Here is a 25,450-nt window from a genome sequence, read left to right on the forward strand (position 1 = left end):
ATATGCAGTAATGGATTGAAAGGAAATCAGTAAGCAACCATGAAAAACAAAAACCCCAAATAATTCAGATTTTTTTTTAGAAAATAACCATCTTTATTCTTTAGCTTTGACTAGAGGTGCCACTATTTAGTTTTACTCTGCATATGTGTGTGAGCATGTATACACTTATAGATAAACTGCATTATTCAATATCCCTTGCAAATGAAGACCAGGATTCTCACCCACCTAGTACTCTCCATACCCATCCCCATGGAAACGCAGTACTACGGATTGTCCTTGACAAGGCGATTCAGCTAGAGACGAGGAAAGACAGACAGGTTACCAGACAAGCAGCATATTAAGGAACTAGAGATAAATTAAAGCCCTCTCATGCAGATGCTCCTACAGCTGTATGAATCCCAGTTAATCTTCCTTAGCCCACGATAGTATGCCTCACCCCAGACACAGAAAGCTAAGGTCAGTGAACTGTCCCAGAGAGGAATGGACAAAGGAGAACTTCATAAAGCTGCCATTTTCATTCCTCTTCTCAGCCTGTGTTCTCTGATCTTCCCAATCAGCTATCTATCAATCTGAAGTACAGCAAACATACTTCAGTGGGATGTTTTTGGTGAATGTCAAAACAACCGAAATAACACAAAAGCTTTTTAAAAATGGAAATTCACCTAATTCACAATTAGAATTCAGAAAGATGATTAGGTGGTGCACATTTGGAAAAGACAGAATAGTTCTTCCCCATTTTTAAAATAATGTGTTTTGAATTTTAAAAATGTCACTTTGTTCTGACTTTTTCATAATAAAAGAGTTTCAAATACTATTATTCAGTTATTCTGTGGATAGTATCATTCAGATATCTGATGCTTCTCTTCTCTCCCTTGAGCATTTTCTCTCTTCAAAAGCAGCAGATGGAAGACATCTCCCCTGTGGGGAGTTTGTGGCACAGTCAAACCCCAGACTTGGTTCGCATACTTGGCGCAGACCCTGTGGCTGTGTCTGAATTTGTGAGATCTGCTTGCACCAAGAGCAGATCAGTAGCCTGAACTAGACAATGCTGAAGGCCTACACCTCCACAGCATGTAGTTCTATGGCTTTGCTTCAGGGAAGACAGTGTGATTCCCTGCACCAAGCATTCCCACACTGCACAGAGTCTGAACCTGTCTGCTTGTGTGATTCACTGGTTCAGAAATATTGACTTAGTTACTTACAAAAGGAATCTAGCTCACACACCAAAACCAGCCTGTAAACCATAGTGTGATAAGGGAGGAGGAGTAGGCTTGCTCCAAAGCTGTAGCTTCTGATTAGGAATTCTTCCTCTTTTAAAACAAATTGCTGGGCCAGAAGACTTGTGCATGGGGTTTTGAAAATTTCCCTTGAAGTAACATTAGAAGTTCAGTGTATCATACACCCACTTCATTTCGAGACGTATTCTGGATTGGTATACTTAAAATATAGCTTTATAAAGCATTCCCAATAGGACTGTAGTTTGCACCAGTTAGTTTGAAATACCTTTGAACATAACTGATTTAATTCTCCATAGCACTGCATTGGTTCATGGTGGTATCACTCCAGGAATTTCATCAGCTGTGGTCCAAGAAGACGGACAGGGTAATGGAACAAGGAGACAAAAGCTACACCTTTGTAGCTATGGCCTGAAATGCTACCAGAGGATGGTCAGGTTTTTTTCAGCAGTAGAAAATCGGTACAGAGTAACCTAGGGATTCTCTCACGAAAACACAAACACATTTTCTCAGACTTTGCTGCTGCCTAGCAGATGTCTGTGCTTTGATTAATTCCTCCTTCCCTTACCATGCTTTCGAATGAAACCAAAGCGCTACCAAGCTGCTCTCCTCATAGATACATGTAGCTTGGATTTACCTTCTGGGCTGAGCAGCAGGAGTGACAGTCTGTGGGCAGAGAACTGTCAGCAGACAGTCCTCTCCTAAAGCCCTCTTTTGCATTGATGCACCACCACCTGAATTACAGACTAAATCTGTTTCTGATGTGTGACTGTAAGTGATTTAAAATTAAATACATCAAAAGCAGAACTACTGCTTTTAAAGTAACAACTAGTTCTCAAAACCAAGTATTTATTCTTGAGGAAAAAAAGAAGAGTGACCGTGAAACCCTAATCTTTCAAAATAACTAGAATATAAAATCATTGGCATATCCATTAATTCAGGACTTCAAAACTTGCACGATTAAGTCATCTCAAGGGACTATCTCTGTAACTGAAATACTGGTTGATTTATAACAAATATCAAAATGCATTTAATTAAATTTCAATTGGAAGAAGATCCTCCAGTGGGAACCATAACAGTATAATTAAAAATTATACATTTGTACAATTAACAATTAAAAATTTTAATGTTGAGAGAAGAAACATTTCTTTTTAAGAAATTAAATGTTCAGTTTAGTTCTGCACATTTAATTGCAAATATGTGAAAAGACTAGGAGTGACCAACTTGATGCTTAGAGGGTAAGAGAAATGCAAGTGGAAATCTCCTTCAAAACAGTTCTAAAATTCATATTTAACCAAGATTTTACTGCTTAAAAAAGGCATACCTATGTTTTCTATAAATATTCCCTAACTGTGGAGCTGCCTTCCCATCCCTTTCCCTTCCAAAGAAAGCAAAGCAATCACCATTCATTTTCTGTTTGTTTGCTCACTTCTATCCTATGCCACTCTTACAGCTTTTACACTTTTATGTATTTTCTGTCTAAAGTACAAACATCCCGGAAAAGGTGCGAGTTAAATTCAGAAAGTATGTCATAGAGGGTCAAAAGGTGGACCACAAGAACCAAAAGTCAAGTAGTTCTCCCCACAAGCAGGGGTGGAAGAAGCAGATAATCAGGAGTTAGTTGTTGGAAGTTTAGCAGCCACTTACGCTCAGTCAAAAGAGGAAAAACACAAGCAAATACTGAGATTGTAAGATGACGGTTTTCTTTACAAACAAGGCTATGTAAATTTTTTACACAATTCTTTAGTATGCTCCTGAACATTTCAAGGTTGTTTCAAACCACACTGTAGGCTAAGGGTGCAAATTGCAGTTACTGTGGCACTATGTGTAAGTCAGACATTAAAAAGGCAGTATTTTATAACTTATAGCAAAACACAAAAATCTTCTAAAAATCTTGATTGACAGATGCTTATTTTTACTGAGAAAAACAGTTGCACAGATTCATTCCTAAAGCAGAAGGCAAATTATACATAACATTTTTGAGAGCTCTGAAACACAAATTGGAATGCACCAACACTTATAATCAAGGAACCTCCCCCTGAGCAAAAAAAAAAAAGCAAAGCTTTAGAGGGATTCAGTATGCTGATTATATCTGTGTAACTACAAAAGCAGATAAAACAAAAGCTCTGAATACAATCAATAGTTTATAAATCAAAGCAAAGCCTTACTTCAAAAACCAGACGGAGACTTGAGAAGAGCAGCTGATTTATAAAAAACATTATTTGAAATCAGCAAGAAATTAAAGCAAAGCATTTCTCTTTCTGCTATACAGGCAAAGCATGCACAGGCTCTAAGGCACATAATCAATTATGGAGAAAGCTGTAGCATCTGAAGTATTTCCTCCTTGCAAGAAACACTGAAGTTACAAAGATTCCCTTGAATGCAGCTCACTTCATTTCTGAACAGTGCCACCACAATCTGTGCCCAAGAAGGACTTAAACCACTCTACAAATATATTTAAGCTCCCCAGCACACTTAAAAAACTGGATCTCTAACTTTGCAAAAATACCAGTTAAGGCTCACATGGGACAGATCAACATCAGTTACACTCAATAGCTAGAAAATGAACAGACTAAGCTCAAATAACACTCAATAAACAAATAATTATAGTGATGCTATAAAAGCTACCAGCAGTTTCAGAGATTTTTGGCTGTACGCTGCCCAGCTAAACCCCAGAGCACAAACCAAGCAATGCAAAGCAATAAAAAGACCCAATGTCATTAGATTTGGTCATCTGCACTCTGTGATCAGGACAGATTTTTCAAAATTGCATTCTGAATGTCTTCAGTCTGTCTGTACAGGTACAGGTGAATATTAGATCATACCTTTCACATACTGCATATAACTCGAGTAGGATGTTAAAGATCAGATTTTTGGTTCCTAAGTTATGGGATGTAGAATGAGAGGTGTTTTACTGGAGCTTGTTTTTCAGTGAAAGCTTAGCCTTTCTTGAAAATCAAGTCCCTTAAATTTCTTCCTCTCTTCTTCTCTCTTTGCATATCTCAAAATTTAAAGATCCAAAAGTCTTGATCAAATAGAGTTTTTACTCTCTATTGTTAATTACTACAATATCAGCTCTTGTCAAACTCCATCAAAATGGGTTATATTCAGCACACTATACCAGAATATTTGCACTTTTTTTTCTATCTTAAAGTTATACTACAAATATCCAAGTAAAAGAAAATGCTGTGCTGAAGTAAACTATATGAATTGCCTCTACTCTGTGTAGCTGAGAAGTTTCTCCAATAATCTTCTCAAAAGTCATCAATGACTCCAACTTCTTCAAAACCCTTAACAGTAAGATATTTGTTTACAAGCAGGTAGAAATTCCCAGATTTATTATTTAATCAGGAGAACATAAAGGCAAGTTTGTAAAAGATCAAAGAAACAGAGATGCAGTAAGAAAAAAGTGAGCTACATAAATTGGAGAAACATTTTAAAATTTTTATTATATGCCTGTTACATTTGTGTTTATGCAATTGTAGCAACCAAAATCCCAACCAAACTCTTTGAGAGCATGCAAGTATTTTATCTAAGGAGATCAAATTTTCTATTCAATAAAGCACAAGTGACTCATTTTGACTTCCTGGTTAACACTACTACAACCCCAAAACAACCTAATAAAAATAAAAACATGGCTTCTAAATTTAATTAGGACCCTGATTCTCACATCTGAGATTGACAGGGGCTTTGCCCTTCAATAAAGTAAGAGCATAACAAAAGCCATTCAGCTTAACCCACAACACTTTGGTATGAATGTATGTGACCTAATATGAGTGACACAAAATTCACCTACTTCGGTATCTTATTATTACACGCTACATCAGATACAGCAAGCATAACAGAATCTGCCACTTGGAAGGAACAAAAAATGGTAAGAGCAATGGCATTGATTTTAATTAGCAGGCTGGGTATTTCTAAGATGTCTCTGACTTCCCAGTGCCAATTATCCTGATATGTACTATTTAATCAAGCCACTGAAAGTGGATCCTTAAGGGCAATTATATAATTCAGTAACTCAAGCTAAGTTACCTTCAAGTCAGTGAAAATATTCCTCTTCCCCACAGGGAGATCTTTCTTAAGCTTGGACAAGTGCTTATATTAAAATACACTGTATAGGATTCAACATTTTACTTAGGATAGCCTTCCCAGAGCACCAACAATTTATTCTTAACATTTGTTTTGTGGTTTCTTTTACTCATTCCCTTCACCAGCCTGTGTGTTTGCAGGTCATCAGCTAACAGTACATATGCTGTAACACTGCACAAAGAAACAACTTCACCCTTCACCTCTGCTCCTCCTGTTTTTCTACCTTCTGCTAACGCACCGATCCATCCTACAATACGTGCAAGCAATAACTACACACACCTGTTGTCACGAGAGGCTTTGTGCTGGCACATCCAGAAAGGAAGTCACGGCAACTGATGCATTTCAGAGAGCATTGGTAACGTTTCAGAGAAGTGTGGCCAGTAACATTTACCTCATCTAATACTAGGTCTAACCATGCAGTTAACAATTCCCACTCCATTTCATGTTTCCAAATGTTGCCAAAGGAAAAGGAACTATGGAGGTGTCATTACAGTACTGCCCTCTGGAAATAAATTTCACCTTTCATAAGCAAAATGCTTATTCACTCAAATACTGCTAAATAAATACTGTGTCTATTACCTTTTTCACCAATATGGATTTTAAACCTGATTATCCCACATTTTGCTTAAGTAGAAGCAAAAATCTATCTTGCTTTTTTTAAGAAAAATATTAGTTTCAGATTCTCCAATATATTAATTTAATTTTCTTCTTCTGGTGATCTTTTCCAGCAAAATTCTCAACCTGAGTTAATTAAAAATCATCTGCCTCCCTTAAGGCTTTCACTCAGTCTCCTGAGCATTAGAGCACTGAGTGCATTCCTTTATATTGACTCTGGAGCACCTGGTATTGTTAATTGTCTGCCAGAGACCAAGGAATTCATTGGCATATTGCAAAGATATCAGGTACCCTAGCATAGAAATTTATTGTGCATACATATATAAAAAAATCAAAATGCTCCTGCATGAACCATGCTTTTTCCATGCCAGCCCAAACCCACGTGTGTAAAGAGGGTGACATACAGAAAGTATTCCTGCTGTACACTCTGCTCTTGCTGCTGTTATTCTGTAGGATTATAATTTTCCTCCTTCCGCTCTCCGAATTTGGATTTTCACACACATCAAGCTTGGCAGACGTTTAAACTTTTAAACTTAAAATTGAGTATTTAAAACATTTCCAGTGAATTGTTTAAACAACAGCTAGCAACTTATCTCAACAGCTTTTTCATGCAGCCTTCACTAAAAAAATCAATCTCAGAATTAAATTTCACCCTTTTTTTTCTTTTGAAGTGCACATAATCAAAATCTGCAATCAGCATTACAATAGTTTGTCAAGGCTGCATCCTGGGCTGTCTGTAACAGACTTTGAAGCTTACACATACCTCCCCCACTTTGATCAGGGTACCTCCCCTGCCTATTCTTTGTATTGTTCCTCCTTTTTCCCCTCCCCTCCATATTTCAGTTTAGTGACTAACAGTTGTGAAGTGACAGACTTTAGGCTTGGAAAGTAAATTCCATGATGGACTATGGTCCATGTAACACTTGGGATGGGCAGGAGTTTTTGGAACAATGAAAGTTTGGGGTCTTTTCTCTTCCCTCCATGCTCCTGTCTGTAGAAATAGTCTTATTCTTCAAAGAGTGCAAGTTGCTGTTGTATCAAGGACTCATAACATGAATTTTTGTTGCTCGTCTGCTTGTTCAAAAACCCTGTTAAATCTGAACTTCAGTATTATTTGAAAAATTAATTCCCTGGCCTAACCATGCAAAAATAATTGGATTTATGTAGAGTAAAGTTGATGATGGTACAAGTGTTATCAAAAGGAACTACAAGAACATTTAATTCTATACCATGTAGTATCTCCTGTACTTTCATTGTGTCCTCTCTTAGCTCTTCTGTAAGGCAAACTCTCTAATGAAAGCTCTCATTATTATCTATTAGCTCCCATCCCTATCAGAAGCAATGACTATTTCAGGCAAGAAAGCACCTTCAGACTGACAGTGGAATTACGAGACGACTACATTTCATCATAATCTTTACATCCTCCACTGCCTACCTTGCACAGGCACAGTTTTTGATGAGGCATCTTCCTATCAATTTCCCATGAGTTTTCAAACTCAGTACAGCACACCTGGCTAGGTCCCTCTATCCAGGTGGCATTGACCAGCATTTGTCAAAAGGGCAAAAAGCAGAAAAAAAGAGGGAAAAAAATTAAAACAAAACAAAAAAAACCCCAGTCCAGTCAGAGCTTGAAATAAACCATTACCTACATCCTTGCAGACACCTTTGACTTCACCTAATTGAAATCCTTCTGTTGCTTCTGAACACCTTGCCATTAATTTCTAAATTATTGTTTAATAAGCTAATGAATAGAAGCCCTTTAATATGAAGCCCCACATGCTTCTAACCAGAGGTGAAAATTCACAGTTTTTTCCTACTTATTAATTTAGTTGCAGTTTCTAATCTATAGCACTTCTTTATTTCTAACCTCCTGATAACATCATGACCTTTTCTTCAAATTCTTTTTATTAATGAGACTTTTTTTTCCCCAAATGCTTTTGGAAATTGAAACCATTAATACTATGGAGTTAGGCAGAGAAAATAGCAAAAAGGTTCAAGACTAGAAATTTAACTCTGACACATGGAGTATGTGTTATGGCTAGATGTTATGGCTACTGTTTTTTTAAATATTTAAACAAACACTAATGGATTAATTGAAATTGGATACAATTCCTTAATAATACAATCCTCCAGAACACTGGTTTTGTTCTTTCTTCATTTGCTAAACGGAGATGCAACATTTACCCAACTTCTCTGGAGGGCACCATCACACCTGCAAGTGAAAAGTGCTATAGGAGATATACATAATGGATGCATCTTAATTTCTTCTTTGTTGCTAGAGATAATGGCATTAAAAATTGAAAACATACTTTAATTTAAACATAAGGTAAGATGATTCCGAATCTATTATAATTTATCATCCTATTGATTAAGGTCTAATATAACAAATAGCTAAAAATATTTATTATTATGTTAACAAAACAATGGCATGCAAATACTCCTCAGAATAACCAAAACATATATGAAACACTGCAGCCTGTAGAAAATCAGCTGAACTCCAAATCACATCAACAAGTTTTGCTAGAAATGGTTATCTTCTGAACCATGAACTACCTCATCACATATTCTCTTATTCAAATTATTCAGGCATGCCTAAGAAAATTTTATCTTCTTCGAACATAAGAGATATATTTTTTGCATGCACATTTAAGCTTCTATAGGAGAAAATACAACAATTGAAACTATTTCAAGAACTTACTTTAAGCTACAGTAGCATCATTTTCTGGCTCTGTGTAGGCCTAAATAAATAATTTTCTACACATCTGTGACTCAGTCACAGATCTTTTCCACCTTTAGTAAGCAAAAACAGCTATCAACATTTGAATAAAGAAGCAAAATAAAAATGCTTTAGTAGTCTTCCCAAATGGCTGAAATTACCTTCCCAAATGTAACAACAACATGAATCACAAACTGGGCCCAAATTTTTCAAATAGTGCACATTAAGATGATCATTAACATTTTTTCTGTGATGGATTGAGTTCTCCCTACCAAAACATTTATATTACAAGGGCCTTAAGGTTGGTAGGTATGTTTGTTGCTTTTCTTAAAATTAAGAAAACATATCACCTACGGAAAAATCAGTGTGCTTGCACATGTATGTGTATAAAAAACCTGAACTTTTCAACAGTCTCACATGCTGCTTTGCTGCCCTATCACTAAGAATCAGAAGTCTCTGTGCAACTTTTCTCAGCAAATCTGCCAGTTTCATTATTTATTCTCACACAGTTTTTAAAGGAAATCCAGTAATAATCTAATACTAAGAAAAGTGATCATTTAACCCTATTTTTCTGCCTGGCCTGATCTTTAAAAATCAGTATTCAATCCATTAAATACATGCCCTCCTATTGCTCAAGAGCTCCCTTTCCTCAAGAGCTTCCATTGAGTGAACTCTCTGAAAACCTTTTAAATCCAAGTGCAGTATAGCAACTTGATCACCATAATTCACGTTTGTCAGATCCTTCAAGGCCCTCTGCTCGATTTGTATGGAGTGACTTTGCCTCCAAAATCAGGTGGATTCCTCCCCAGTATTCCTGGTTTGAGTATGACTATTTTCTTTACCAACTTCATTATTCTTTGAGTACAGAAGTCAGTCTTCCTTGTGCGCAGCTTGCCCACTCCTGCACCCCGTTTTAGAAACCAGCATCACATGTCAAATCCATTAATTTTCCTGGTATCAAGAACAATTTAGGAGACAATTTTCATGCCACAGTTCAAACACTTAATTTTTTAGTTCCTGTAGAACCTGTGAGCAATTGCCATCTGGTTCTGGAGACTAATTTCTCTTTACTGATTTAGTCTAAAACTTACTCTTGACACTTCCAATTAAGGCAGCCCTCACACAGTGAGAGACTGATGTGAAAACTCTTCTAAACTCTCCCACTATAAAAAAAAAGCCAATGCAAAAAATTTCTTTTGCAGTTATTAACTGACTTTATCTTCCTGCAGTGCTCCTTTTTCATCCTCCTCCTCAGATAGCACACTCAGAAACTCTCCAGAAAGCTTCCTCTTGATATCTCTGCTCAAAATTCTGGTTATTTGCTTTGTTGTTGGTTTTTTTTGTTTTTTTTTTTTTAATTACTCCCCCATCCTTAGCAATTTAGTTGTACTAATTCACTGGCAAGTTCCATCACCCATGTTACAGAAAACCAAAGGAAGTAATCAAAACTGAGTTGATAGTCATTCCACAAAGAAACTTCATTTTCCTGTCAAATCCTAGTAATAGACTGCTACTTCTCTTACCCTAAACATTCTGATGACCAGAAAAATAGTTAACACTAAGGGCATCCTTATTGCCATCTGAATTGATACAAATGGGATAATTTACACCTCCAGAGCATCCTTACAGCTTTTCTGCAAATTCAGCAAACACGACGCAATTGGTTTGGTTCTAACCACATTTTCCAAAGCTTTCTCCATAAAGCACCTCAATTTGTTTTCATCATAAACAGCCAAAATTGTGGCCAAATGTTTTGCTCAGATTTTCAAAATCAAAGGGGATATGCCTGCAGGAACTCCTTCTTTTATGAAAATAATCACATTCCAAGAAAATGCCAAAAATATTTCAGAAATGAGTAATCTACTATCACTGACTTACAGAAAGGCACCATCACCTACACAGGAGCTTTCAAATGACTGGAATAAGATACAATCCTGTATTCATGGAACATCCTGAAGTCTTCCAGAGCTGATGGTAAGATGAATAAGAGCAATAACGAATGATGCACTGCTATTTTTTCATTACTGAGTAATTCGCTTTAGAAGTCATTAGGTAATTTGGGTTTAAAATGAGATGCTGAGCTGCTGTTGCTGCTATTATTTTTTTAAGTTCCAGATTCCTGACTTCAGCTGGTTGTTATGTAATACTGTAAAAGCAGATCCCTCTGGTTGCCAAGAATAGTTTTACTGAGTATACAGTTAACTAAGCAAGAGAACCCAGGGGTTCTGCAAATTACATACTGCTGTTTATTTTTTATTATTTCTCCAGTAAACGTGATTATTTCACCAATAAACCTTATTAACTGATGTCCAGTACAATACCAAGAAAAAAAAACCTGCAAGCAATACTTGCTTGTGCTCTTGATTGCGTACCATAATGTTCTGCTACATTACCTGCTGCAGAAAATTAAATTATATGCTTCCTTTAATTTTCTCACCGGCCAACACTGGAAATAAGGCTATTATATGAAAGACGTTCATTTTTATCAAAGGTTATTATTAAGTACAGATTGGCAAAAGAAACTGCAATTACCATTTTATTGGCTTTCATTAGCAAAAAAACCAGAAGACTATCTATTACTACTATGGATTCTAAGGCTCAGTTCAGTAACTTTGCTCTTTAAACTTGCGAACAGGCAACATAAATTTATCGATGTAAATTCAGTTACAGCATCAGCTTCCCTCAAGCCAAACATTTTGATTCCACCACACAAAGGGCTTGAGAAAGCTCTTGTAGAACACCTCCAACAGCAGGTAGCACAGCAGCTCATCAAAGAGGGAAGGAGCCAGAGACCTTTGCAAGCAATGACAGTTCTCAAAGAAAACTCCCGGACCACCCTCTGCAAAAGGATTCTTTCTTTGGATCTACCTGATCCTCATTCAGATAAAGAACTGAAAAGCAAGGGTAAAATACAAACAGGCCCGTCCTTTCTGAGGTTAAGCTCTTCCATGTCATGTAAATCAAACTGAGCCCCTGTACGCAAACGAAACTCAAATCAAAGGTCACTCTGCTGATATTTGGATCTCTCATTGTTCAGTGCAGGAAAAATGAACTTATATCACTTTTGCAAAATGGAGGTATGGAGAAGAATGTTGGTCCTCCAAAGGGATATGTTTAAAAAATCTTTTATAATGGTAAAGCAAAAAAGAAAAAAAAAGTAAATTATCAACTCTAACACTGTGACATAACCAATATAAAATGAATCATATTAAATATATAAGCATTTTAATTACAAATGTATGTGTAATCTTACAACAAGAAGGGAAAAAAACTGGAAGAGCCAAGTGCAGCACAGCAGGACAGAGCTGCTCTGTTTGATCAATATGGAAAATTACATTAATAGCAGAATAAAGACCCGACAGATAAAACCGCATTCAAGAAGCTGCACTATTTTTAAAACACCTGTTTACTCTTCTATCTAAATTGATAGATCTTTAAAGAACTAGCATCTCAGATCCCTAAGGTGACCAAAGTAGTGCTAAATACATCACTCCATCAGTGCAAATGAAAACTGTTTCTCAATGACATTTTTGAGTTTCTAATTTTTTGAAGGAGCAGGTTTCAAGTGTGTAACAAACAGCTCCACCTACTGTCCCACAAGCAGAAAAAGCATTTCCCAAACCTACATTTCCAGGCTGTGGCAAGTACAAGAGATTTCTTATCATGCCCTTCCACCCTGCCCCTTTGCAATGAAGCACTATGTCTGAAAACATGAATATCAAAGTAAGAAGAAGAAGAGAACCAGTCACGTAAAATCCCACTCTGAAGCTCTTCAGATGTCCTTTAGGCAAGTGAAGGTCCCCAGTCCAGTCAGAAAAAGCGTAAGAAACCCACTGAGACACAGACTCCCCACTCAGCTCCTGACACAGAGCACTGGAAGAGAAGGGAAAGATGCTCCCCAGCAGGTCTTGCTGTCTTGCATAAATAGCTGACTCTCACCACCCTCGTCTGTATCCCAGTGAGTACCTGTGTGAAAAACACTAAATCAAAGCCTGACACAACCTGTTGTGGATTTTTTTTCTGAATTTTGAATGTGCAAGATTCTTGTGTCTGAGAAGGAGTGTATCCAGCAACAGGACAGGACAGCCAGCTTGAGCTTGGATCTTCTCTACTGACATGAGGAGCAATGCTGTACCAAGCCCTACCAAATCAAGGGGCAAAATGTACATGATCAGTTCCTACAGTCTCACAGTAGCTCAGCTGTTTTGATGCATTGGTCAGATTTTACTCAGCTTTCTTTGAGTAAGAGTCTCCTTTGTAAACAAATTATTATCAAGGGAGAAGAAAGAAAGACTGTACTTCCCTTTCAAGAATCACAAAAACATTCAAATACTACAGTGATAGGGTACTTAGAAAAGCACAATTTGTAATCTTTGAGCCCCAAACTATGGTTTGTAACTCACATAATTCTTCAAAGAGGAAAGTTAAATTTATTTAACTTTACATTTTAAAAGTTGCCTGTTTTAAGTAACCAGTAACTTAACATAAACAAAATTGACCCAAATACTACTTACATGCTCTATAGGACAGTCAGTTCTTATGCTCCAAATTAAACTAGTATAGTTTACCCACAACTCCTACCCCAATCAGCAGGCTTTAAGCACATTTGAAAAAACTTAGCTACAACTTGCTTGTGAAAAAAGCAGAGCACAACTCGTCTGTCCAGCTCTTTGGGAAACATCATGAGACTTCCCAATTACAGCCTCCTGGCAGCATTCACCATCCTCAGGTGGGATAATACCACTAGATTTGTAACCATAACTAGATGTTTGAAACTACTGTGACTTAAGATGAATAAAATATGTTCCGTTCAAAAAGGAAAAATATTTGTGAATTTCTTGTGGGGTTTTTTTGCTTGATTTTTTTTTTTTAATGATGTAAAATTAGGATGATTCAAATAAATCACACTGAAGTTAACTTTTGCTCATGTGAAGCAACTGATGTGAAGAGTCACATCAACTGATTGTAATACAGCTGCTAGATGGAAAAGTTGTGTTGGGAATTTGAAAATAACCCAGTTTCATTTGCTTGTACGGGGTAACACTGGAGTAACAATGTTAGAAGAAAGAGTGCACAGAGCAGAAGTCAGAGTAGCAGCATACGGCTTCTCTTTCACACAGTCTTACCACCTTCCCCCAAAGCCTCAGGCTGGATTACAAGGCACACTTCTTCACCCTAATGTTAACTGCTCCTAAAAATGTCACCTGCCAAATGTGAAGCCATCAAAAGCAAGGCTTACAGCCCAGAATGCAAACCAGCAATGAATACGCCAAGATCCTTATCCTAGCAATCTTTCTCTGTCTCACTCTGATTGGAACCTGCTTTAGCTCCTAAATTTAGGACCTGTCAGTGTATCAAGTAGATGGCACTACAAGCTTTGGCTGAGTAGCAGTGGGGTGCACACTCAGTAGGAGCATATTTCAGTAGAAGCACAGTTTACAAGGATGCATACACTAACAAAACCTAATTCTTAGGAAAAAGCAGTGGAACCTTTTTGCCCTTTGCATGGGATGCTGGCCAGATGAGTAAGTGCAGTTACACATGGCACATTGCTGCCAAAACCTTCAAAACCAGAAAATGCAACTTTAAGACTGTCATTTTTCATAAATACAGACTTAGTCAATAAATATGAAAACTTCTCCTATGAAGAGGAATTTATATTGAATGCCTTGTATGACATCTTTGTCCTTAATTATTAGGATAGTAAGTGGAAATGTGTCCATTTCAAGGAAGTTACCGTTTTTCCCCTTTCCCAGCAGTGAAAACATGGTTGGCTGAAGCCAGGCTTCACCAGGCACTCACAAGGACTGTTATGCCTTGACTTATGCCTTGCTACAACAGCACTCTCCTTACCTGGAGATAGATACCTATCTAACCCCTGTCAAGGACACTGAAACACTTGAGAACTGTGTTGATAGGTGGAAGCCGGACACCTTCCAGCACGTTCATCAACACTACACTGAGGAGTGAGTCCAAGCTGACTTTAAGAGAGGGTGCCCAGTACCATTCACACATGCAGGGCAGCACATACCCCCCCCCAAAAGTGGTGCCCACAAATGAATTGGTGCACTGACACTAAATTCCATGCAAATTCTGCTACTTTACAAACAGAGATACCTGAATTAGCTGTAACACTGGGCAGCTCTACCTGAGCTGATGTAAGTGCAGTGGACCTGCAATTCTCCTGATTCCATCTTGTTTTGATTTCCACATCCAATAAGACAGAAAAGCTACAGTTATTCAGTCACTTCTGCTCCTTAATATTTGTGTCACAGACCACTGCCAGATAAAAGCTTGGCAAATTCAGCAAAAAACGCCAACAATTTAACAACAGCTCTAAGGAAGCCGAACAGGTTTAGGGCATTTGCTTTTGGGACCAAGACTTTCACAGAGCACATCTCCAAGTCACTGCATGTGTGATCAAGTTTCCTTAATGTGTGCCCTGAACCGTGAACTATCACCTTTGCTGCAGCAGAGTAAACAAATGGATTGTCCTCCTTTTGAAAAGTACAGTTAGAAAACACTCAAGATCCAGGGGCATGATGTATCAGCGTCTAGCAAGAAAGTTCACATAACCTGTCTCTTATAGCCCTTTGAAGCCTTAAGTGATTAATGCAAACCCAGGCAAAGCCTTAGCATCACTGTAACAAAAATATCTGTTGCAATAAAACTAATTTTATTAGTTAGCAATTTTATGCTTTGCATGTGTCTCAGTTTGAGTAAATTGGGTCAATCCTCATTTCGTTCTTTCTTATGGATATACTAGGTAAATTCTGTATTTCTATAGATTAATAAAATGTAAAAAACTGTAAAATCCTGGAAAACACTGTGTTTAAAAGTCAGTGAAACATACAGTCAGACTCACAAAACATACTTAAACATTAATCCTCTATTTTTTGTAATGTCTTCTTTTGCTCAGTACAATAAAGCAACACAGTAAAGGTGCCTTAACACTGAGTTTAGGTCGGTTTTATGAGAGAATTTAAGAATCAGAAAGAACAGCTATCACATTCCAATAGATTTCATATTTACTTTCATTATAGACTTTTATTCTCATATATTGCAACATGATTAGATGCATAAATCCAACAGTCTCAAAAATGTAAAAATATAAGATAAAAAATGTGATGGAAAAAGAAAACATACTCAGCATCAAGAACAGTGTGCATAAAATCACTTAGTTTGGCACTTTATTATTAAAAGAAAGAATGAAAGCTCTGCTGTACTGAAAAAAGTAGCTGTACAGATGCCAAGTCTTAATGGCTCCATATGTCTCATCAACTAAAAATCCTGAGTTTATTAAATTCCAGAGGGGAAAAAGAAGTTCATAGCAGAAGTCAAAGTCATGCCTTTTTCCTCCCAAGAAAAAGACCACCCTGGCTGCCTCTAGACATGCCATCCTAAGAAGGGTCAGAGTACAGGCTAACCCAATATCTAGATAAGGTCCATTAGAGCATGAGGGTGAACTTCTCTACGTTTCCTCAACACAAGTATCACTCCTGATTTAAAAAAAAAAAAAGCTTTCCCCCAATTCCTTACAAATGCAATGGGGATACATTAGAACACATTAAAGAAATTAAATTCCAACATGTGGGCATGATGGGGATTTGGGCCATTACAGAATTTTGTGTTTTTCTCAATACAAAGCAGCAATTTCAGAACAATTCGTAAATTTTAAAAAAGCCTGTTCTGTGATATAGTGGGGATACTCAGCGGGGTGTAGTGCTGTAAGTTCATATAAACAGCCAGCTGTCAACAACCATCATTTGCTCTCGGCCTGGATAAGAAGGACTAATTGCCTGGGAAAGACCAGTACACAGATTACCAACAGACTCCATGCCTAGTGATCACTGACACTATGAAGTTATGTCGTGATAGGACCACAGTTTGCATCTTACCAGTGTGTTTCAGAATACAGTGAAATACCACTTGTACTTCACAGGTTAAAGAAAAGTTCTGGGCACTGTTCTGTTTCTCACAGTGGTTAGGTAAGAAAACATTGCCCCTCTTTTGGTGCTGGATACCTTAAAACTTCATCTGGCTAATTTTCAGTATCAAGACATTTTACTACCGGGAGCCTTAGCTGCAATTGCTTGCAACCTTGGTTACTGCAGATATATTAAGACTGAAGAGATAATGTGAAACAAAAGAGACTAAATTAAATGTTTCATTAAGTATTCTTAGATCTTTGTATTTTATTAAACCAAACTCTAAGCTTTTGTGGCTGATGAACAAAAGGATATTAATTATAAAAAGCATGTAGGTCAAAATTTGACGCTTTTCTTCCCAAGTAATACGACCATACAATATCTGACAATATCTGAGCATCTTGTATTCACCTGTATTTTTCCTGCCCTTTTTTTTTTTAATTTCAAGACTGTTTTTACTCAAAATTCAAAACATGGAATTTCAAACAATTTTTGAATACCAATTTTCTCAGTTATCTTCAGTGTCCTACATCCTGTCTTTTGTCCTACTAAAGGGCAGCTAACTAAAAGTGCTTTGAGCAACAGAAGCAAAGATCAAGGCAGCTGAGATGTCTGTCTTGGTGCTTCACCTGACACATTGAGACAGAGAAATTTATGCTTTTTGAGAACGTGTGTCAGGCAGCCAGTCACCCTAGGTTATACAAGGTGAATTATGGCAAATTGCGGAGAGAAGGGTCTTCATGAGAACATTTAGTTCATACCTCCTGCCAAGGCTGAATCGCTTACATCTATACAGCTCCTAGTGAATATTTCCTCATTCCAAAACACTGCTAGAAATGGAGATTCTAAAATTTTTGCAAGTAAGCACTACAAGCTCACTACCCCTCAGTGTTTAACGGTGCTTCTCAGTGTGAACCCTCACTTCAACTTAAACACATTAATTCATATCCTAACACCTGCTGTTTATCCCCTCTCTCTTATTCCAGTAGTTTTTTACTTATTCGGTCTGTGCAGTACATCTCAGCCTGACTGTGCTAGGCTGCAGGACCTCTGAGGTATTTCAGACTCATTCTTCGGTGCACACCGCATTTATTTCGCCTGTCTAATTGAGGTTTCTCTGTGTTACAGAGCTGCTGTTCAACAAGCATTCAGGCTAACAGCTGTGGGAGCTGTACACCTACTGAAAGAGCTCCCGCCACTTTCACCATACATCAGAAATGGTCAAATGAGGACACGGGAAGACCACACATGCCCATGTTTTCTAATTCAATACACTTTGACCTTCCTTCTTCTCATGTGACAGTCAGCGATCATTCATCCTTTCCTGAGGAGTTCATGCCACTGCCTTTCACACCTTACTAGGCATCTGTCAAAACAAGCTTTTTTATCTAAGAAACTGTGTAAAGTAGTAGCTTGCATGAGATGCCACAGGAGATACAGTCAAATAAGTTCAAATATTAGAGAAACTATCTGCTTTCTGTAACACTCAGGTCCATAACACACAAACTTTACACCACCGTCCTCTCTTTCTCCCCCACCCCACGTACTAAAGGCCACAATGAACAAGAAAATGCACAATAGATTTAAAATACTTACTTATTGTCTGTCCAAAGGCTAGTAGTACATGATAAACATTCAATGAGGTTGGAATTAGGACTATTTAACCTCTTTGACTCAAGTGTGCACATTATACACACATCCATCAGCTTAACAAGACTAATCTTTACAAAGGAAGACAGGCACAGACATGAGACGGTCTATTAAAAATTAATGTCATACTTTTTACAAAATTAACTATGGAAAGTTTTTTGAAATCCAACAAATCTTTCTGTAACTAATATTCATTACTTCTGCTATTCTACTATACCAACCATGAAATTAGCCTTTTTCCTATTTTTATGTACTCTAAGGATATTGCTTTATGTTTTGTACTACGCACCTCACTGACTCATTTGATCATCTTTTGAGCACACAGTGAAAACATTTCCTGAGTAAATCACACAGATAGGATTATTCTGAAGCAATTTCACCCAGGCTGAAACCACAAGACACAGAAGTTTCAGAGAAGAGGTCAAAAAGTACTCCACTTAACATGCAAAAGCTTTCCTGCAAATAGAAAGCAGTTTAGGGCTAACAAAGTAAGATCACCCATCAGGCATTGAAATCTGCTATAGAAATGAATGCTAGGTGAAAATAGATAACACTGAAAGACTACAATCTAAGTCAATGATGTGGTATCAGTCTTAAAGAGATGAAGTCCTCACAGCTACTTTCAATCTTAAATATTCAGAAATAATAACTCAAGATCTCTCCAAAGCCTTGAGTTCCTACTTATCCAAATTGATCCGATTTTTTCAGGAAAGACTACAGTATTCTAACTCATCAAAAGCAGCAATCAAGATGCATACACCCTATGTTACTTCATTCATTCAACATCTCAGCTGAGCAACTGAAAATTCTTATTAAAGATAATTAAAATACAGAATAGCATAGCACCAGAAATGGAGGAAATCTACATCAGGAAGTTGCAATCTTTTTACACTTTATTTTAGAAGGTATTCCTCAGGTAATTGACTGAGTTCAGGTTACTCTTATTTTTCTTGCACTGAAATTTCCTAAGAAGAATTCTTATTTTCACCCTGGTGAAATTTTCACCTGACATTGCAATGAAGAACACAAGTGTCATGAAATCTTGTATCACACCAAAATGGAATTAGGTTTTAACCTTTGGATGTATGAAAGTGCCTGCGATTCTTTAAAATTCATGTTCCCCACATTTTTTCATCTCCAGAGTTTGAATAAAACTTGCTTTAATAGTCTTAATGCTGCCTGAGTCTCGTCATACAGCAAACTACTACACAATGTCAATCAAAACCATGTATCTTTAATTTTTGATAGAGGTAAAACATTCAACAATAAAGTGGCAAAGATGAAAAGTTTTTCCTTTGCCTCTTACAAATCTACACCTATAATTACTCATGACAGCTTTAGTTAAATGAATTTCAACAAAGAAGGGCAAGCCATAAAGGCCTAATTAATTTTACAAATACTCAGCAGGATAAACTATGATTTCTCTGGAGAGTTAGAGAACCTGAAAGAACTCATCAAGAACGAGAATATGATGTGGTAACTTACAATTGTGGAAATTTTTTTCCATGAATTTTCATTCTGATTTAAACTTGCTCGAACCCACTTCAAATATTTCATTGAATTGTAGTTACAAAGTAAGCCAAGAATGTTGAAAGGTTACAGAGAAATTATTATTTTCCCACTTCATTTATCTTCACTTCTGAAACTAAATATTTCAATTGTGTATGTATACATATATATATATATATATATATATATATATATGTAGGGCAGAGTAGGACAACTAGTGGGTCTTACCAGTGTTCAGTTTTCTATTTTTCCAATATAGGGGAGTTTACTTGTATAGCTTCCAAAACCCAATATCTATATGGAATTTAGACTATTTAAAGTGAAAACAAGGAGAGGGGTACACTAGATAGCCAGAATTATTTAAAATTTATTCTGAAAATTAACCTGTCTTATTTCAAGATACTCCTCTTCTGCTTTCATTCAAAACTGATGAAAGAAACAAAGAATCTGCAGCATACATTAACATGGTATGTTCAAAGCACATACAAGTACCTATAAAATTCTAGCTATCCTGTACAAAGAGAAAAGCTTGGGGAAGGAAGAAATCTTATCAGAAACCTAAAGTAGTAAAAACTTCAATGCAAGTTACAAAAATACTCAAATTTGTGTTTTGCTCCAGAATTCCATGGTACATGATGTTCAGCATTTCAGGCCAGGTATATCAAGTGCATTTTCTGATACTGCACGTTATGCGAATGGAGTGAGATAAACCCACTAAATCCACTCAGCAGTCACCCATTTCACAATGAGAATGAATAGGATTACACAATATATACAGTTCTACTTTGTATGGAGGGGACATGTGATTCCCTGTGGACACAGACTGTTCTGCCAACAGAGGCAAACACAACAGTTATTATAATTAACTGCATTTTTTTCCCACTGGATGGATTTCTACACACATCAGCCCCCAACAAAAGGAAAATTGATTTTAGTACAACTGAATAAACACCATGCCAAAGAATAGGGTAAAATATTGCTATTTAAATAACAGCAGAGATTGGAAGTTACTGTGGGGATTTTTGTTGTTTGGTTGGGTTTTTTTTAATTTGCTTTAGAAGAACATTATGTTGTTTTCACATGCCTAAAGTATGTATCTCAGCCCAAGATGGTAAGTCTAGGCTCCACACCATCACTGAAAATACAGTATATATTAAGTAATCACAGTATGACTGTCAGTAAGGAAAAAACACACACACACAAGAAAAAATCAGCATGCCCTCATTTGATTAGCATGCCGACATTCTCATCATCTTTAAAATAGTGTAAGCTGTAGCCAATCACTCACAAGTGCATGTTACTCAGAACTTCCAGATACACAAGTATACAAAATTACTTCTGAAATTACACATTGCTTTGTCAACTCTTAAACTTGTAGTCATTTGCTGAATGACCTTGCAACCCTTTACAAGATAAATCTGGTCTTGCCATTATGAGACAAACATACAGCTCCATGAACCCTGAGTACATGGATATTGTTGTTGCCATACAGGAATAAACAATCTCTCAAATTTCATTATATAAACCACTTCTGGTGAGCTTCAAACTTCTTTCATTTCAAATTACTTGGAGAGAACAATGAAGTCTCATTTTATTTTCAACGGCCACTTTGTGGATAGTCTCCCCACCACCACATTAAATTTTCAAGAAATGCTGCTTCACTTTTAACATATAGAAATAAGCCTTAGGGCTTGCATTAATCTCCCAGACACAGTTTCACAGTGTTCTTTTATTAAGTATCACACAAGCATACACCGGCATCATTTTTTTCTGGTGGGGAAAAAAAAGAAAAAGTACTTTTATTGAAGGTATCCTCTTTTAATATAAATATGCTCAAACCTTTTTGGTCTGGCTATTTAGGGCTGAAAAACAGAGTTTTTCACTTCCATACAAATGAGTAAAAGATTGGCAACATCCAGGCAAGAAATATAGGTCTCTCATAGAAATAAACTTCAGCTATTCCTTATTAAAAGGACCTTTAAAAAGATTCTATTTATATAATCACACATTCAGTCAATTCAAATACGTTAAGTTACATTTATGAAGACATGGAAGCATGGAAATTTATCTGACTTGATAACAAAATGTAAGGCTTTTGTGACAATCCCTTTAAATTTATATACTAGAATATCTCTCAGAGAGATAGAGGGCATTTAATCATCTTTTATGAGAGCAGGCATTTTTCTCCATTATCAAGTAGGACAGCAACCAGTTTGGAGACCCAGAACAGACAAGAACCAGAAAGGGGGTCAGCTGGGGCACTGCTCAGGGCAATACCTACAACAGCGACAAGGCCAAGTTGCCTCAGCGCAGGATATGTAGCCCGGCTCCCACAGTGTGTCTAGATCAGCTTTTCTGATGCCCATTCCTTCCTTCCTCCTCTTGCACAAGAGACTATTACACAGGAGCTGTTCATTCTTTCAGGGTTGAAGAGGTCACACATTCATCTTCACAAAGTCCTTCCTGAATACATTTGGGCTTTAACTACATCAGCTTATTAACCTTAGTCTCCAGCTATGAAATGGGACCATTAATGAAATAAACAATAAAGGTTTCTTGGGTTCTCCATGGCTACAGTGACACAGACTGTATCTTTCCTGAGTAAGGCAGACACCATACTCAGCCATATCTCATGGAGATGAAAAACTACACCAGAGGCAAGACAGAGCCTAAAACAACTTTAAAGCAAGAACATACACAGATGGAATTACTTGTGAAATAGAAAACCCAATTAAATGATTTTTGATCAAACACAAGAGAGCAAAATCCTCTAAATAAAAATAGTAAAGATAGTGACATTTTAATTTTCCTGATCTTTTGTTGTGTTTAAGTGAGGGTTTATATGCTTTTTGTTCCACCATCTTCTATCAATATGTAAAGGCTGATTCTGCATTGACTTGCTTAGCTGTAGAGCCTTGTGCAACCAAAACAAGGTATTGTTGCTCTGTTTTGCTTCTGCACTGAACACTTGAGGATCTTCAGCCTTTTGAGTGCATTAGGTACAAACAAGTAAACCAGGAGTAATGCTCAACACTGGAACATGGAATACAACTCACTGGCACCTACATATAAAGCTTTGATTTTTCATGGAAATCTCCCATCCCTTGCATCATAAATAATTGAACTTTGCAGCTTGAAATATTAACCTCCTTACCTCTACTACCCAATGAAGTAGAAAAAAGATCACAGAGTTAGCATACTGATGCATACATCATATGTTAGCATAATGATTACTACAGTAGATAGTAGTCTTATGCCCCACAAAAACTATGAAACTTTGGCACTGTCATTAGCCCTTTTAAAAACTACTGAAAGTGTGTTGAACTTCACGCAAATACCATCTTAATAAGGCAAATATGATCATTTGAATTTGGGATGTTGCATGTTTTAAAATATTAACTTCAGAGGGAAAATGAGAGCTCCCATTATGTTTGGTAATAAGTTATCATACATTTTAGATAATGATTAGATGTCACCTTTTTTTGTTGTTTTTGGAAAACATAGCATGGAATGAAAACTTAGCTCTGCGTGGTGATACTTTTCATAACTGTGGAAAGCGAGCTGACTTGGAAGATGCCACACTTCCACAAAGTCAATGTAAGCCTCAAATATGGACTTTTCCATAGGACTGGGTCCAAATTTCTGCATGCAATTAATTTTAAACTGTTTTCCTAAATTAATGTAACATCTGCTCAGCTTGGGAGATAACCCTTTGCATATTTCCAAAATATTCATCCATAGTGCCGGCTGTTCCAGAAAGTGAAAAACAGACAGGGTAATGCACAGGTCTTAGATTACACAAGAATGAATTCAGCTGTAAAAAAAGCCTCTTCTAGGATTGCACTTTTATTTCTACATTTGCTGTTAAGAAATCTTTCGCTTCTTTCAGTAGAAAACATCCAAAATACCTAATAATTCAGAAATTATTCACATTACAAACTCAGGGGAAAAAAGCTATGGAATTGTAATTATGTATATTCAACAGTGCTAGCCTATTAGGTACATAACATGTATTTTTTAACATTGCTTAGTTGCAATTCCATTCTCTTGGGTAATCAAAAAAACACACATCTGAAAAATTTACCTGGGAGAACAGAATTAAAATCATTAATCATGGAAAATACTGCAAATTCTTTACAACATTTGTTTTGTTAACCAGCACATTATCCCATTGCTTCCTTCCACTACAGTTAGTCACTGCAAACCTTTGTCATTTGGGGATTTAGTCAAAAGATCACAGTTATGAAATTGAAGTTTAAAGTATTAAAAACATTAGTAAGTGTTGATTTTCTTATTCACAGAGCTGTGTTACACTACGATGTGTCCAGGAGGGTCTGTTTGAAACTGTTGTGTGTTTTGCACAGCTCACAACGTGTGCTCTCTCTGGCACTGAGGCCTTTTACAATGAGGACTATGCTGTACTAGGCACTGTACCTGTGTACAGTAGGAAGCTTTAAGTGTGCTTGTAACTGGCCTTGCCTGCCCTGACTGCTTAGGCAAAGCACTGAGAAACAAAGAGAATTAACTTGCCAAGACTCACACAACCACTTGGTCACAGGGCTCACAATGTTCCCCCAGCTCTCCCAAGACCAGAGCTGCCTTGTTTCTGGGTCACACTGTCCCCTTCTCACAGAGATTATCTTACCCAAGGAAGGAGCATTAGGAAGGAAATAGGTGCACAGAAGACAAACCCTGCAAGGACTTTAAAGCCTGGCAGTATCAGGCAAACAGTTGGGATCCTCTGCAGGCAATAATTTTTTTCCCTAATGAAAAAAGTCTATTTCAACTTCTGCCTGTGTCCTTAGCTCTAAATTTAATGAGGAAACAGCCTATTTTCTGCTGTTTTCCAAGTCTCTTTGACCTTATGATTACGTGCATTGCTCATTGCTTGCCATTATATAGAGTCTGAATAATGTATATCGATGCTAGATAGCTCCGAGTACACTATGTACCCAGAAATAATGAAAAGCTACTTTTTCTGTAACAGGAATCTTAGAAGTGGTTCAAAAGTCTTGAGAAGGAGAGGAGGAACACATAAAGCTGTCCCACAGTAATTCCATGCTTGCTCCATGTCCACATGGACCTAAATCACACGGGGATGCACAGGGCAGAAACAAGAAGACAAGAAATAAGACAAAAAGAAGTGCACATGGACCTTACGACAAAGATACTCCAGCTCACTTCCTCTCCTCCTCTGGAGCTCACAGGAAAGAGCCTGAGGGAGGATGGAGGGCCTCACCATTCACAGGCCTGAACTATCCTCCCACCCATGCAGCTCAGCACCGCACTTCAGTCCATAACATCTGCAACCTTAAGCTACAAAACCAGCTCCTCTCTGCCTGTCTTCACCTTTACAAAAGGCAGACTTCCTGATGCCTTTACCTTTTAGGAAATTCTGTCCCTTTTGGCTTCACCATATTCTTTTGCTTGCTCACTTTTTCTCCTGTACAACACACCTCTGAAGGGATGAGAGATTCACCACATACACTCTCACTGAATATATCTATATACCAGGACATGTGGTAAAACAGTAAAAAATATTCACTCCCCTTTATTCAAACCAGCGTACCCACTCTAAAGTCACTTCAGACTTGCATTTCCTTGTTCTTCCTCTATATCAAGCTGATGGCACACAACCCCCCCATTCCAATGTGGTTCCAAGGCATTTCAGTGAAAGCTGCTGTGCAACAGAGTGACAGCCTGACGTT

The 25,450-nt window shown here is 37.3% G+C and overlaps 1 protein-coding gene across 7 annotated transcripts in view; it reads right to left on the reverse strand.

Moving 5' to 3' along the window:
- Window positions 1–25,450, reverse strand: part of LOC121671525 (myosin VIIA and Rab interacting protein) — a 207,428-nt gene that overhangs the window by 121,761 nt on the left and 60,217 nt on the right. The window lies entirely within an intron of this gene.

This window comes from Corvus kubaryi, unplaced genomic scaffold, assembly GCF_017639235.1.
Source record: "Corvus kubaryi isolate FWS band 111438036 unplaced genomic scaffold, C.kubaryi_AGA036_p1.0 37398, whole genome shotgun sequence".
Classification (NCBI taxonomy): domain Eukaryota; kingdom Metazoa; phylum Chordata; class Aves; order Passeriformes; family Corvidae; genus Corvus; species Corvus kubaryi.